This window comes from Castor canadensis, chromosome 10 (assembly GCF_047511655.1).
Source record: "Castor canadensis chromosome 10, mCasCan1.hap1v2, whole genome shotgun sequence".
Lineage (NCBI taxonomy): Eukaryota > Metazoa > Chordata > Mammalia > Rodentia > Castoridae > Castor > Castor canadensis.
In genome coordinates, this window is record NC_133395.1 from 57,276,460 (window position 1) to 57,289,194 (window position 12,735).

Consider the following 12,735-nt stretch of genomic DNA (forward strand, 5'->3'; position numbering starts at 1 on the left):
CCTTACATCTAATTTGTCTAGGTTACAGAGGTTCCATGTCTGCTACTTCAGAGCCAATTTAAGAATTCATCAGAAATTATAAGATAGAAAAGAAGTGATGGCCTATAGAAGTGAGCTTTAAGCATCTGTCCTCTTTTTTCATTTGCCTACTGCCCACCCAGCCCTTGTTCATCTAACTTAAAGGCTACTGGTAGAGCATTTCTTAAACACTAAAGAGTCTCAGAAGAGTAATTTTCTTTCAATTCTTGGTGTCTTTTAAAAATTTTTTCTAACATAAGACTATATTATGTATTCTTTTTGTCTGTTTTGGTATTTTGGAGAGCATTTATATCGAGGGGTGGAAGGTAAACTGTTATAGCTCAAAGAAGCTTGAATTGGACACCCTTTATAAACAGCTTCTTTTCAGAGGCATATGGAAGTTATATATTTGGGATAATTAGGGCTGGGTAACAACATTTGCACTTGTTTAACCTTTATACTTCATTATACCACATGTTTATTTTCCAGACTTGTTTGTTGGTAGTCCCTAAATACTGTTTTCAACACTGGTATGAACAAAGCATTCCAAGAACAAGATAGCAGTAAAACTAAGAAGCTCTACCTTCTTTTTTTTTTTTAACCTACATTCTTGAAAAGGAATATAGTTCAAACACTCTCCCCCAGATAAAATATATAGCCATTAATTCACAACCTCCAGTTTTGTTTCTTTTTGTTTCTTGGTTTTCAAAATATGAAAGTCCTACTTTTCTTTACAAAGAAACACATGTGAAGCAAAAGAATTACCTCCTTGTGAACCTCAATGTAGTATAAAATGAAGTGTGTATAGATATATAAAAACTTCTAATAAAACATTTGTTCACTAGAGAATATTTGTAAGAAAAAAAGAAATGCATAGATATGTAATACCGCATAATGTCATCTAACTATAAACAATTGTAATGAGGGATTTTGCTCTAGTCTCTTCCTACATATTTTTCATTTTATAAAATGAGCTCAGACCATAAATACCATTTGAACCTCCTTTATCCACTTAACATAATAATGTGTTTTCCCATTTGGTTAAATGGTCTTTAAAAAAATGCTTTTAACAGCTGTAATAATATTCTACCTTATGAAGGTGCCATAATTTATTTCAACATTCTTTATTGTAAGGATATTTGAGTTTCTACATTTTTGCCATTTTTAATAACACTGCAATGCATATCATTTCACATAAATCTTTGACTTTATTTTTCTTCAGGGTAGACTGCTAGAATCTAGTTTACTGGATTGCAGTTTCTGGCAGCACAAGGCTCCCTCTCAGAGCAGGGAAACACTGTGGTAGGTCACTGTGGTGCTTCATCTTTGGCCCCTGCACTGAGTAGAGGCTGTGGATTCTGCCTCCTTCTGGCACTCCAAGCCAAGCCACTGTGGGGGGTTCGCTTTAGAGTCCTGCTTTCCTGTGCAGTTGCGAGGCCAGGCAAGCCTGGGGCTCTTACAGCTCACACAATGATACATTTACCTCCTCTGGTCCTTAGAAGGGCTGCTGGGAACCAGAGAAACTGTGTCACCAAATGTGCTTCCTGTGGATTGTACTTTGCCTGTTTTCACTTGTGAGGACCAAAACGAGAGCGTGAGTCAGCAGAAAGGTAGAAAATGGATTTTACAGGAAGTTCTACATGCTAATTTATTTCAGAGCAAATAAAGTACTCCCATGCTGTAATAAAGAAGCACCTTTAAAACAAAACTGGGAACATGGTATCTGTATGCAAGTAAGGTTTTATTAGTTTTTCTTTCCCTTTCTACTCTTGAAGCTGATTTCTTTTCCTTAACAGATACTGTAAGCTATTAATTGTAAAATGTGGCTTCTCACTGGGGGTGGCTCCAGTGGTAAAGTACATGTCTAGCAAGCCTGAGGCCCTCAGTTCAAACCCAGTACTATCAAAAAAAAAAAAAAGTGGCTTGTCATAAAGTACCTTCTAATAGTATATTCTTTAAAACAAGAATGTTTTCTATTGCCATGAAGACAAACAGCAGTATCTTTGCACAAAAAAATAAAAAAGTAAACACTCACATGTCACTAAAACACCCAATTTCCATCAGCTATTTGCTTTTCCTGGAGCATCTTAGCAGGAAAAGAGTTACACTTTATTTATTCATGCTCTTTGCTAAATTTTCTATTGAGGTTTTAGTTGGTTTTTTCACTGCCATTACAGACTTGAGAAACCCCTTTATGTACTTAGGACATTAGCCCTATATCTGTCTTATGTTTTTCCCAGGTTTTGGTGCCATGTGATTTTATATAAGGTGAATTTCTTTTTTATCATGCAAATATACCTAAATTTGGTAATTAAATTTAGATATTTAAAAATGTCTTTTACTTTAGCATTTACCTCTTTATTTTCACCATTAAGACACCTTCCCAATCCCCAAATCATATTTTATCTTCTTCATCTAGTTTTATTGTAACCTTATTTTTTTATGATTTTAATTTAGTGTTTTAGATTTTAAACAGTTAGTCAAATATCGTGTTTCAGAAATTGTTTGATTCTTCATTGGCTAAGATTCCACTTTTCTCACTTTCTAAATTATTTCATACACTGGGTCTTTTCTAGACCTTTTAATTGTACCATTATGCTACTTATCGAGTCTTAAGACTGTTTGAGATGCCTCTTGTAAAACATGTTCTGTCACATGATTATTTACTTTTTGTTTTCCTGAAAGTTTTAAGTAGTCACACCCATTGCTCTTCTAAATAAGTTTTATCATCAATAATTCAAGTATCAACATGAAATTCTCTTAGATTTTAAACATAAGATTTAAATTGTATGGTTCTTAAAGATAGCATTTGTACTAGTAAACATGTAAAAAGGCACTCAGCCAAGAAAATGCAAGCGATCTGCTATCCAACAAGTAAAAATGCTAAAGATTGATTATGTTTGGTAAGGTATAAATACGGGCAAAATGTGATTTTCATAAACTGTTAATAAGTAAATTGGTAGAATTATTTTTGCAGAATTTGTCAGTATTGGTCAGATGCAAAATTTATATACTATTTGATCTAACAATTCCCCTCTAAGGAATCTGCCCTATTCTGCTTCTGTATTTTAAATTAAAAATTTTTAAACCAACGCTTGCTGAATATTGACTTTATCTTTTCCTGGATCACCACTTTGGGCGTGTTTACTCTTGGCCTAGGACACAATTGTGCAGAAGTAGACTAGCCAGGAATTACCTTGTGGCCCTCTTGCTGGCAGCTCTCTCTGTGGGCCCCTCTGGACCCCTTTTGGGTGCTCCCTATACTGCAAGTTGGTTTTTAACTAACACTCATCATAGACTAACTTAAGTGACTAGGTGAATTCTTTCTTCTCATCAATGTATATTTCTCTACCCCAAACACCCATCAAACACACAGTACAAGAAAAGCCATAACTGCCACATCCAAGGTTATTTGAGCTCTTCCTGCCTCTGCTTGCAAGCTTGGAACAGCATGCTGGGGAAGGAGCAGTAAACCACAAGAGATAGATTTTATTCTTCCAGCACTACTCACAAGGACAGTGGGTAGTCAATTTCTGGGAGTCATAGTCTACTGAGATATTAAAAAGAAAGTTGTACAGAAGAAAATATGCAAATGTATTTTGATCAGGTCAAAAAGCACTACCTCCAGGAGATGAGATGGTTGCCCCTGCTTTCTGACTGGTACTGAAACCCACCTTTGGCCCATGACAGTTATTCCCAGTTCTGCTCCATCTGCCTTGTAATCAGTATAAATTTCTCTAGGAATCCTGCAAGAGCTTATTTTCCATGCATAATACTTTTTTCTTTTCCTGTATCATCATGGTATTTAAGTGGAAAGTTAGGAAAGGCTGAGTCAGGATCTATCATTCGGAGGACATCATCAATGTATGTTTTGTCATTTGAAGTTCAAGACAATGTACCAATGCTACTGAGCAAAAGAATACACAAAAGGCGTATGTGGGCACACACAATTCTCAGAACACCTTTTAGCACTTCTTTGCTAATCCTTCTGCCATGTATGCACGTATGCACGCAGAGAACAGGGACACCTTTCTATGCCAGCTGCTCTGAAGATTAGAAGCAAGGGAGAGAAGGGAATTGAAGGCACACACTAAGGAACTTAAACCAGAGCAACCTGTGAAGCTGCCAGCAATCCTTGGGAGAGTCTAAAATCTGGGCAGAAATAAAGGTAGGCAATAAGAGATAAATAGGGGATCAATACCTGGGAAGTGATGAAAAAGGACAGGACTCCAAGGAGGGGTACAACAACAACAAAAAAATCTAGAAATAACTAGTTCTGCTGAAAAAAAGACATTTAGCTTAGTGTTGTTTAGACTGAAAACTGGGATTTAACACCACCAGAAAACAAAAGTTAAACATGAAAACTGAGGCAATTTAGCACTGTTATCATTTCCTCTGATAAATATTCTTTATTTGAACAAGTGCCCATTATAAGAAACAAAACCACAGCTGTATTATCTACTTGGCATCTAGTGATGTTCTCCATAAAGAAACTTAGGGAAAAAAATGGAAAGAATGTATGATTTGTTTGGTCTTTTGACAGATATAAATGTGATAGAAGGATATCTTCCATTCTTTATTTTAAATGTAGAAATGTTATGTTTGAGTTAGTATACTTCCTGCAATTTCTACATGTGATAAGTGAGAAATGTTTAAATGTATCTGATGCCAGGAAAACATGTTGTATATCAGAATTCTGTTGAATCTTGGCAGCTACTCACAGAAAGGTAAACCAGCAAAGGAGGGATGAGAGCTTGTATTAACCCTAGCTTTAGTTTGTGTGTGTGTGCTCACATGCTTGTGTTTTAGAGTAGGTAAACATAATACTTTGATCTCAATCCTGGAGAAAGAAAGCTAAGGGTTCCCAGAACCAAGGGCAATCTGCAGAAACCGACCAGCATCTTGCTGTGCTCAGCACACAATTATCTGTCAGTGGGGGCTCTATCAGTAGATTTCTGGGCTAGCACACCCCCAGAGTAGCCAGGAGTACTGCCCACAGAGATATGTTTGTACCGCTCCCAGAACAGAGACCAAGTGGCTGACTAAGAGTGACTTCTGACCCACGCTGCCTTAAGCTGCCTGCATTTTGGGAACTCAGACACCGAAGTTTTACTTTTGCCTAGCAGCATCAAAAAGAGGTAATGCAAAAGGGATGACCATAAACGCAGGATACCAAACCCAGTGTTCTGCTAGTGACAGTGACACACAGCAAATGCTGTGAAAAGACCTTTACCATCACATTCAGTTTCAATGGACTGAGTCTTCTCAAAGGAGAAGTTTTTGTGTTTCAAGTCCGTGGTCTGGTGGATCATTGTTCCATGGAACCATGGGAAGATGACTCTGCAAGAAGGAGAACATCTAGAGTCCACCCAGCCTCCAGTGTAACCTGAAGTTTAACTCTGAGCATCAGAACTTAAGCTTCCAGGGTCCTGATTGTTTGTTTGCTTGTTATTTATTTTTCGTGGTACTGGGGATTGAACCTGGGGTCTTGTGTACTAAGTAAGTGCTATATCTTTTAAATCATGCCTCCAGCCCTTTGAGGGTTATTATATTTTTATTTTTGAGATAGGGTTTCCCTAACTTTGCCCAAGCTGGCCTCGAACACATGATCTTCATGTTTCTGCCTCCCTAGGGATTATAAGTACAAGCCACCACGCTGGGCACAGGGCTTCAATTTTCCTATCCCAACAGTCTCTATGCTCTTCTGAAAACTCTTGAAGCCCATGAATTTTTGATAGGAAGTTTTTACTACAAAAACTAGTTGAGTATCCCTTATCTGAAATGACTGAGCCCAAAGTGTTTTAGATATCTGATTGTTTTTCAGATTTTGGAATATTTGCATACACATAATGAAATATCTTGGGGTTGGACCCAAGTCTAAACATGAAATTCATTGACATTTCATTTGCACCTTGTATACAAAGCCTAAAGGTAATTTTGTACAGTATTGTTAGTGTGCCTGCATTTCACCGTGACATCACATGAGGTCAGGTGTGGAATTTTCTACTTGCAGCATCATGTTAGCATTCATGAATTTAGATTTGGGAGCATTTTGAATTAGAGATGTTTAACCTGTATTCTCTTATAAAAAATTATCCTAAATTTTGAGACTCTCAATTATTCAACAAATGTAAAGGGAAAAACCACAATCCAAAGCACACATTTCGAACATTCCAGCTTGCTTTAAAAGAAGTCCTTTAGAAAGTGGTCACGACAACAGAACACTAGTGCCTTGGGATGCAGAGATCCAAAAAGATTTTTAGGAAGCTGCTAAGGGAAGGAGGGAGAGCTGTCACTGAAGAAACCCTGCACACAGCCCATCAATTACTAGGAAAGAAGCTACAGCTTAGAAAATAAACAGAGAGAAAGAGAATCAGCAGGCAGACAGTCTGCATAACATGCAATACAGAAAACACATGTGTGTGATGGCTGGAACCATGAGTTCTCCCTAGTCCAATTTGAGACTTTGGTCAAGTCACAACTTTTCAAGCTTAGGGTTCCTATTATATAATGAGGATTCGGGAATGTTGACAAGGCAGTTGAGGACAAATGGACATTGCACACAATGAGACAAATGGAGCAGAGCTGCCTACTACAGAGACCTAATTTTATGGAGAAAACTGTCACTTTCTAGTGGTGCTGCTTGAAAGCACTACTACAAAAAGCCCAACAAACTCAGTTCGGGGATCCTCATCTTTCATCTTTCACCGAACTCCAACTGCTGTGACATGTACATACGGTACATTTATTCATAACCAACTTCCCAAGAGCTCAACAGAATCCAGAGAAGCACTTGTTCTCATTAATCTGTTAAATCTTCCCAAAGTTCCTTCCCCTTTGCTTAGAAATGAATAGAGCAAAGCAGGGCCAGTCACTGGTGGGCTACAGTTTAAAGAGAAGAGGTGACCTGCCACAGACCACACAAGATGAGCAGGAGGATGCACAGACACACTGACTCTAAAAACAGGGGGAAAGAATCAATGGCATGTCCACAAAATTCCAGGGAAAGCCAGGCCTCCTGTGGCCTTTCCTCTTCTCAGATACCAACACAGTAGGAGGCAAATTCACAGCATGCATAGGTTAGGTGCTTCTGACCTCAGTGGGCAGTTGCCACATTTGAATACAAGATCTTTAAGCATAACTCTCTAGCTCTTCTGTCTTACCTACAGAAATAACAGATGCCCTACCAACAAAAAAAAATGACAGTATAATAAATCTCTAATGGTTCCTTAACAAATGATCTGATATCCTGTCTGTCATGATTTCACAAGGCTGAGAACACAGGTTAGTTTGAAACCCATCCTTTTTTTTCCATTAATTTTTTTATTAGGATATGTTCATACAGGGGGGAATTCATTGTGACAATTCTATATAGGCTTATATCATACATTGGTGAAACCCATCCTTAGAAAACCATTCTGGGGATCTAACAAAAAAGGGAATCCCAGTGGTCACTTTCTGCTGAGTCATTAGAGAAAACCAAAACGGCATCAGAGAGCTGTTTTCACAGGGCGCAACTGTAACTCACAACAGCACAGTCCACCTATGCTAGCTCTTGAAATCACAGCCTGCTTTGCTCACTTGCATCTGAGGAGTATATGTGAACCAGGCTTTTATTGCTGTAGTCTCATTTTACAAAATAGGACCACATTTACTCATCCTTCTGGATGGCTAAGAAATAACAGTACACCCTATACATATGGGTTGGTTACTTCAGGGAGGGGATAGGAATTAATTTCAAATCTATCACATAGTTTCAAGCTATTTCCTGTGAGATTTCCTACCAGGCCACTGCACTGGAAGCCATAATTTCCATATTTATTGAAAACAGCATATCAGCAAAAGTGGTACATTGTGTCCTCATGGTGTGACTTCACTTCAAGAAACAGAATTAACTCACACTATCATCACATCTGTCTCGGGTCTTTTTCAGAAAACTGTAATATTTGACCCTCTAACTCAAAGGAAAGTTTCTTTCAATGCACTGAGTTTTTCAAAGACTGTAATTTAAGCAACTAATTTCTACCCTAATAAACTTCCTTGCCAGAGAAACTAGAAAGTTTAGATGTGTGTAGTGTATAGTAAGAGAAAATAGAACCAAATGTATTTTTTTAAATCTGCACGTCTCCCTTCGATGTTACTGAGTATTTATTTGTTTATGGATGCATATTTTACTTCACAACCTGTTTATAAACTCTATATAAACCCTGCGTGTGTCTACTGTGTGTGTAAGGGGCAGATGTACAGACACATGTAAATTTAAGACTGTGATGATAAAGGATGCTTTGCAGGTATAATAACATGGTTGTGGTTTTGAAAATGAGTAGCCTTGTGTAATTAATTCATTGAGGCTTCAGGCTCAAGTTTAAGCTTTCTACAAATCTGGCTTATTTTGTTTAGTTCTCCTTTGTTCTGAGAATATTAATGTCTCTTTAGGAACTATAATAGCACAGAATTGGCATGAACATTCATATAGTCACCAGAAAAGAATGTGGTAAATACAAATTCTTTAACTAAGAGAAAAAGTTGAGGAAATTAGGCAAAATTGAGAACAAAGCAGATATTGTACAAAACTGTTCAGAACCCACAATTTTCTTTGTTTTGCACTGGTCTTGCACAGTGACATTAGCATACAGTCACTAGTACTGGATTCTATTCATAATTATTTGTTGAACTGAATTGAAAGTAGAGGGCATTGATAGTGACAGTTTAAGGTAGTGACAAGTACCACAGATTTGGCATTAACAATCATAACCTCCCAAAACACATATTGTGGTGTCATCAAACAGACATGGGTCTAGCCCAGAATGGTTTCTATGCTTTAAAAACATAAACTTTACATGTTTAAGTGTTTATTTAGAATTTTTCAATTCAGTTTTGAATAAAAGTCTTATATATTATTAATCTTGATATCATTACATAAAAATATATTCTGGCCAACTTAAAAAATAATCTTAAAATATTTCCCTAAAATTATTACATTAAAAGCATACATATGTCCTCTAAAAAGAGAGTCTGTTTCTAATCCAAGCAATAAGTTTATATGCCCTATTAGTAGTTCATGCCCTACTCAAACTGTTATCTAAGGAAAAAAAAATTCAAGTTGATCATAATCATAACTACTCTCATAAAATTCCAGGATATAAGGGCTTTTTTTTCACATTTTAACAGTTTTGAACATGAGAAATATCTTACATTTAATGCAGATACTGTTGTGACGGGTTCTTTTTTTTCTCCTAGAACACAGTTATTGTATCCAGTAACCCATGGTATATTTAGACACGAGAGAATATGCTATTTTCAGCATGTCTAGGACTTACCAGGTTCTTCAACATGCTTGATGTACTGAAATCCCTAACACGCAGTCTTGGAATAGTAGGTCAGTTCCTCAAGAACCACATTTTTTAGAGGACTGAAGCATTACTTGAGTAATACATAACAAATCTACTCAAATTTCATCATGTGATCCTTTATATAACCAACAAAATGTAAATATAGCACTCTCAAATGGAAAGAAGCAAATGCCCCACCTATTCAAAGAAAAACCTCCTGGTATTGTCTTTCTCTCTTCACCTGCAGGACCCCATCACTCCTGCTAAAACTGTGAAATGAAATGAGCATGGCTGATGCTTTGACCAAAGAAAATAAGAACAGATTATCAAAGACTTAGCTCTTTTAATATGCCTCCTAATCACTACTTGATTTAGAAAACACACACATTACACACAAATAACTTACAGTAGAGTCAACAATGACGTTGATTCTGCCTTAGCTAGAGATGACAAATGAGTTACTGAATCTATTGGTATATATTTTTATTGACTAAAAATCATTTCCCTCATGTTTCTATTAAATAAATTGTTGAACAAATATTTAAAGAATGTAGATTTAGAGATGTGTCAAAATATAAGACTGAGAAGGAAACCCTGTGTACCTTGGTCCAGTAGGAACAGAACTAAGCCTTGGTCTTATCTGTCTACAAAGATGCCTTTAGGACTTCAAAAAACCTGGGTACCAAAAGATGACCTTCTACTTCACAGCTAATAACAAACAAGAACTAAATCTAGGACTCACAATGCTATGCCTCACAGTTTTGTCCCAATTTGTTGAGTATCTACTCTCAATAAAGCGGTATCCCAGAGGGGATATACACAAGAATAAGATGCAGTCCTGCCCTCAGGGCCTGTGGGTCTCTATGTGGACTGTGGAATTTAAATCAATTCAACTGCAATCAGAGAGAGACATGGAGTTGCACAGAGCAACAGAAATTTGTTCAAAAGAAGTCTCACGTACCTCTTAGGAGATTTCAAACTAAATGAAGATTTTCAGTTTGAAAGACCTAAAATTAATCAAGATAAAAATGACAGTGATGATCATAGCCACAGTGCTAACACTAACTGAATGCTTATTACATGCTAGGCACTTCACTACGTACATTCATCATTTAATCCATGATAAGGTCATTAGACATTATCACCCTAATTTTACAAAAGAAGAAACAGAATAGTTTGGAAAGTTACTTTATAATTTACCCAAATTTGTACATGCTAATAATAATTGTTACGTAATTGAGCCTCTAATTTCAAATATCCTATAAATAGTTCTTTTAAAAGGGATAGCAACTGATCACAAGATAAAAGTGAGAGCCCATAAGAGAGATATGAGGATGGGTAAGACACCTAAAAAATTAGCTAGCATTTGTTGCCCTCAACGCAGACAAACTAAAGCAGATACCTTAAAAGCAACTGAGGCCAATAGGAGAAGGGGACCAGGAACTAGAGAAAAGGTTAGATCAAGAAGAATTAACCTAGAAGGTAACACACGTGCACAGGAAATTAATGTGAGTCAACTCCATGTATAGCTATCCTTATCTCAACTAGCAAAAACCCTTGGTCCTTCCTATTATTGCTTATACTCTCTCTTCAACAAAATTAGAGATAAGGGCAAAATAGTTTCTGCCGGGTATCGAAGGGGTGGGGGGAGAGGAAGGGGGCAGGGTGGGTGGTAAGGGAGAGGGGTGGAAGCAGAGGGCAGAAATGACCCAAGCATTGTATGCACATATGAATAATAAAAAAATAAAAACAAACAACAACAACAAAAAAAAAGGGATAGCAATTCCTCTACACACACATGCACCTATAAACATAGGGGGCCAGTTTAATCTGTCTCATTCTGGGCTATTTGCATTGAACATTTCAAAATTTAATCAGAAACAGAAGAGAAAGCTGCAAGCTGAGAGAAATACTTCCCATATTGACTCAGTCATTTGTTGTTAAATAACTACTTCAATGAGGTGAAGAATGGGAAGAGTTTAAACAAAAAAAGTTTCCTACACATGATGCTTTAATTACTTGTGAACTGAGTAATTATTGGGGGAAGAGGTTATTTTAGAAAGGCTATTAAATTTAGCCAATGGGCATCACTTGACACTAAGGGCATTACAGCAAAAAGGATTTTCACAGTAATAGAAGTAGACGTACCCAAGAGATGACCACACCAAAATCAAAGACCAATTTGCCCAATGTTCTAGGAGAAGAAAGCATAGACCTCATTTCCCAAGATTCCACTGGGATTGGATTCCTTTCCTTAATTAACTACTCATCCGAGATACTATCTTCAAAATGCTGACCCTGCAGCTGTGTACAGATAACTTGCTGTGGCTTCAACAACTTTATTGGAACATCCATTTTCCTGTCTAAGGGAGCCCCTTGCGCTGATATTCTACTTTTCTCATTTATGCTTATGTTTTTCCAAAAGGTGTGGAATATGTGTGTGATCATACAAAGTCCACGATAAAGAAAAATATAAGTAGAGAATAAAGAGTAGGAAGTCTCAACTCACTTTCTAAGTAAAGCAAGTAAAATTGGCCAAAAAAGTATTACCTGTAACTCAAACCATTTTTTAAAATTTATAAAGAAATAGGTTGTAATAAACTTATTTATATGTTTACAGGTGTTTTGCCTCACTCGTGCACACTCTTCCCCACCATACTGTAAAGTTCTTGAGGGCAAGGGTTCAATCTTATGTGGGATGCCACGCACCGAGGATGGCACATTGTGCTTGTGTTCCCCACTGTCTATGCTTGGCAATAAATGAACAGAGAAGACCTACTAATGATCACAATCAGTTTAGTTACTACAGACCCAGCATGACAGCCTACCCACTTATGAAGGCATCTACTATCTACTATGAGTGGGACTAAATGAAAGTAACACCGGCATTGTCCAGTTACCTCCATTAACAATCAGTTGGAAACAGCTTTGACATATCTTTCAAATTGTTTAGTTTGTTTTCTCCCTTTAGAATAGCTACGGTTTAAAAACTTTAGGCATATGGTAATATTTAGCAAGAAGTAACCCAATTTCTACTAAGTAAAGCCCTTAACATCCTGGATATATATATACACACAAATACATATAGATATCAATATGCATACATATACAAATACATATAAAATGCATAATATCAACATATATATGTACATAAACACACACATACATGTAATAGCATGATGACATAGTGTTGTTTTTTACATGGATCAGCAAATAGGGATCTCAGAAGAGGAGAAGGCAGGTACCCTTTATCTTCTATCACTCTATCTACTGAAACACATTAATGTTCCTCTCCCTCTCCATGGCTTTTCAGTCATGTCTGCCTCTATATTCAGAATACAGTAGCTGCTTGTTTTCAAGTGTACACAATTTCACTCAATAGTCT

General features: G+C 36.9%; 1 protein-coding gene across 10 annotated transcripts in view; it reads right to left on the reverse strand.

Annotated features, from left to right (window-relative positions):
• Enox1 (ecto-NOX disulfide-thiol exchanger 1) overlaps positions 1-12,735 on the reverse strand; it is a 554,869-nt gene that overhangs the window by 406,047 nt on the left and 136,087 nt on the right. Inside the window, exon 1 of one of the 10 annotated variants that reach the window (XM_074043333.1) lies at positions 9,339-9,451. The exons of the other annotated variants lie outside the window; for them this stretch is intronic. The gene's annotated coding sequence lies outside the window, so the exon portion shown is untranslated. Of the gene's footprint in view, positions 1-9,338; positions 9,452-12,735 lie in introns of those variants that run through there. 10 annotated transcript variants of the gene reach the window in all.